This window comes from Stegodyphus dumicola, chromosome X2 (genome assembly GCF_044657685.1).
Source record: "Stegodyphus dumicola isolate Sdum_Otavi_A_Nest chromosome X2, ASM4465768v1".
NCBI classification, from domain to species: Eukaryota; Metazoa; Arthropoda; class Arachnida; order Araneae; family Eresidae; genus Stegodyphus; species Stegodyphus dumicola.
In genome coordinates, this window is record NC_140781.1 from 153,417,195 (window position 1) to 153,421,849 (window position 4,655).

The window sequence follows — 4,655 nt, forward strand, 5'->3', positions numbered from 1 at the left end:
CAGCTTGTGAGCCTCTAAGATAAATCCTAGAAGAGCTGGATCTTTTACTAATGTTCGAGAACTGTAATTTCCAAGTTGTGTTATAGAAATCCACCAGCTTTTCTGAATTCCTGTGTTGTCCCCGAGATTTGATGATAAAAGCAACCAAGTGTGAACTTCAGTATAACTTGAAGTATTCATAGACTTAACCAGTGGGTCTTATGTCAATTTCATCGACAACCAGCTATATGTTCAGTTTCATCCATCTTTTATCATCCATTCATTCCATCTCAGTAAATTAGTACAGTTATCAAATAAAATTAGTTATGTTTAACTCGTGCTTAATATGTGATTTTAATATGTGGATAACCTCGCATAAATATCATTAAATTTATTACATTAAATATGTACATTCACTTCTGAAGAGAGATACAATATCATCATTCAAATTTCTTTTTTTACTTCTAGAAAGAAAACTTACCTTTTTTGCTCTTTCTTTCTTAAATTTAGGATTCCAATGTTTTCCCCCACGGACCACATCCAAATTCAATGCAGGAATAACTAAGATACGTGACGGAAGGTTGCATTGCTATGTGTATAAACAAAGATACTTACATAAGTACTCTATTTTAATGAATAGTAACTAATACTGCTATATGTATTAAAAGCATTAGATTGATGATATGATTAGTAATGGTATTGAAAAATTTGAAAAATGATAGTAAAAAATATAGTGCATTTTAATAATTAAAATGAAACAAAAAGTCATGTTCATTAAGCTTGGCCTCAAAGAATGAGAATTCCATCACAAAAACAAATACGCTATGAGAATCTATCACGTCTTAAAACATATACTATGAACAATTAAGAGAAGATACATAATTTTTGTTTGTTGCATTATCCTTGTAATTAAAGCTGTATACTGGGCATTTTAGTAGAAATAACCATAAAAAAGTTTTTGGGATTCGCTACATCATCTGAGGTAACAAAACACTGTTACCCATGGTCGCTGTCCTCCTCCAGACTGAAACAAGAATAAGACTGCCTCCAATAGTCAAAACTGCTTAGTTGCAAACGACAGCTTACCTGCTAGTAAGACTATTAAAGCAAGTACATTTTGTGGTAACAACAGTTGTACCGCCGGCTTTAGAAAGTTAAATCATTAAAAAATCAGAAATTCAGTTCACTACAAGAACTTTGCAATGGTTAAACATCTTGGTCAAGAATGTCACAAGCTTATGGTCAATCACATTAAAATAATCCATGATAATTAGGATGGATGTATTTGTCTGCTGCTTAAAATAAAGGTCTAAAAATGTCCTAAGTGTTCTTCTCAAATGTGCTTCAACACAATAACATTATAATCCCCTTTGTATATGTATTGCAGACATTTATGTGGTGCACATGGATTACAGAATTTGCATCATTCTTCCATGTCTACTTTGGCTTTGTCTAAAAGGCAGTTCTTAGATATGCTTTAAGGAATCACTTTATTACATTAAATGAATGAGCTCCAGTTACAACAGTGAAACTCTGAAAAAAGACCCTATAAGATGAGTTGTCATCTGAAACTCAGATGCTTATTTCCTATTAGCAATAAACACTGCCTTCCAAAAGTTAAGGCACAGCATATTTTTCAAAGCTCACCATTACAAAAATGTCAGTAATGTTTGAATTCACAGTTCACATGCATGACAGTAACAAAGTTTAAGAAAATATATGCAAAAATAATAGCTACTACTTTTATTTTATAGAAATGAATACTTATATACGAGTTGGAGAAAAAATGCAAAAATCATAATTTTTATTCACGAGCGTTGATCTTCAGTTGTTATTACAGTTTTGTGGACACTATCCAGAAGAGTCTATCAATGTCCAAAAGAAGTTGTTTGCTCTACAGTCATTTGCTCTCAGCTACTACAATGCACAGATACCTGTACAATACAGGTCGGTATGCAAGACAACCAATTGCTTGTGTCCCCTTGACCCGCGGACACAGAGGTGCCCGTTTATGTAGAGCAAGAGAAGATGTCTCCTGGACCAGTCAACAAAGAGCATTTGTTCTCTTCACAGACAAGTTCAGGTTCACACTGGAGAGCGATTCAGGTGTCAGATGATCTGGAGGGAACAATGCAACAGATAAAACCAATCTCACATTGTGGAAAGACACAGTTACAGAGATGGTGGAATAATTTTGGGGTGGGATTTCTCTCAGTGGTCCCAATGACCTGCATGTTTTCCATGGAAGGACTTTTATTGGTGTGAGATATCAAGACGAGATCCTTAATCAATATGTCCGCCCATATGCCGTTGTTATTGCTCCCGGATTTCTTCTGACGGACAATAATGCACGACCGAACCAAGCTCGGGTTGCTGAAGAATATCTTGAGGGTCCCAATATGGAGCAGATGGAATAGCCAGCTCCATCTCCAGACCTAAATCTGATAGAGCATCTTTAGGACTACCTTGGAGACAAGTTGCTGCTTTAAGTCCTCCTCCAAGGTCATTAAATGAGCTTTAACAAGGATTAGTCTGTGTTTGGTCATTGCTTTCCATTTCACTGACCAACAACTTAATTGACAGCATGGAACATCACTGCCACCAATGCACTGCAGCTAGAAGTGGATACATTCATTATTAGAAACAATTTATTCTAACGTTACTACTCCACTGTTTCCTCAAAAAGCTGTGATATATTGTTTCTTTAAGACTGAAAATCTCTGCCAAGAGTACAATTTTTTGTTGCAATTCATGTTTGTGTGGAACTTTAGAAACATTCTATGTCGCAGCCATTAAAGAACTGTTTAGTGAACATGTCCTGTAAATTTTGTTTCTTTGTTGCTTCATTCTCAAATTAGACACAAAAATATTCTGTTCCTTAATTTTTGGAGGACAGCGTACTTGCTAATAGTCTCTTGCTTACTTCCCATTAGCAATACCTTCATCCTGCAGGTAAGATGAATTCATCAGAGCCCAACACAACTTTTTGTTATCAATCTGTGACATCATTTAAAAAAATATTACTTAGGGGAAAATTTTGCATAAAACAAACTTCAAAATTTTCTTTATAAACTGTTCATTTCCATTTAATTCTTATAAAAGATATAATATGCATTTGAAATAAGAAAGGTTAATTTTTTTAAAAATATAACAATCACTTAGAGTTTTGGGGTGATATCTCATAACTGTAAAGTAAAATAGCTGAAAAGTATTAGTTACAGCTCAAGTAACCATTTTATTAGCAGACAGAGAAAAGATTTTACATTAATTTGAATTATAATTTAGGAGTGCATGCAACATAAAAGAATACATTAGGAAAGAAGAAAATAAATATGCTTTACAACTTGAAAAAGAAAGGAAAAGTTAAGAGTTGCTCTTCAATTAATACATTTAACACAAACACATGTAAAAATTTAAGTTCTCACTTTCAGCAGTCTTCTTTAAGAATACTAGCATTAGAACAAGCCATTAGCAAATTTCTTTACAGAATTACAAAAACCTCCTTAAGTATTTTAAAAATTTACTGAAAATGTTGGTACTACTCTTATATAAACCTTTAGATTTATGGCATCACCAAATGTGGCGATATATGTTCTGTACTGGTCTTTTGGCACGATGTTGTTTGTATGGCAACCCTTTTGACATTGAAACTTTATTTTGCTGGTTGGTTTCGTGGGCGTTTTGAAATGGCTTATGTTGCAAAACTTCAGTCGCGTATTTTGGATTATGTACAAGGTAAATTTAGTATTAAAAGTTACGATGTTGGAGTTGTTAATGAGTCTTTTGTTCACGGGTGTGTTTATGCAGATCGACGTGTATTTTTGGAATTTCTGTGGTAATTTTTGAAATGCTGGACTTTGTATGCTCTGTGTCTCAGAAGGTAAAAAGGGAAGAATAAAATGTTTGAAATTGATATGTCTGCTGTTTATTACATTTTATTTTATTGCTGTTCTTATTTTGTAGAATGTTAAGTACATTGATTTTTTTGCTATGAATTTCTGTCGTTATTGTTGTTTTTTTGAAGTGTTTGTCATTTATTTTAGTTTATTTTGTTGATTTGTGTGCAATGCCTAGATTGTGCAATTTGTTGATGTTTTTTTAAGTTAAAACAAAATGCTGCGTATATGGTACTGTTTGAAATTTATTGTTGTTATGTTAGTTTATTTTAGTGAGGTGTGCGTAATTCCTAGATTCCTAAGCTGCATAGATCATGCAATTCTCTGATTTTTTTTAAGTTAAAACAGATCACTGTATACATTCTTGTCAAATATTTTTGGTTAGAAACTTCTAACCTTCTCTTGCTATCTAAATTTTTTGTTTTTGTTTCGGATTTTTGGCGTAAATTGTGTGTTAAAAACATGGTTTTTGCCCGTGTGAAAACCGCATTTTTGTAGACATTTTTTAAACTTGAAGTTCGAAATGTAGACAAAAATTTAAAATTAGCCGTACGGTTTCTCATAACAAATGTTTGGGAAGAAATTTGTCGCTAACCAAAGGCATATATAAGAGTAGTTCCAAAATGTTTCTCCATTTTGGTTATTTTAGACAAAAGAATTTTTATTTCATGGAAAAAATTTAGAGAATAGAATTTCTTCCATGAAATATAAATTTTAAAGACATAATCATCAATGAAAGAAATTACGGTAGCCATCTCCTGGACAAAAATTCATACAAAA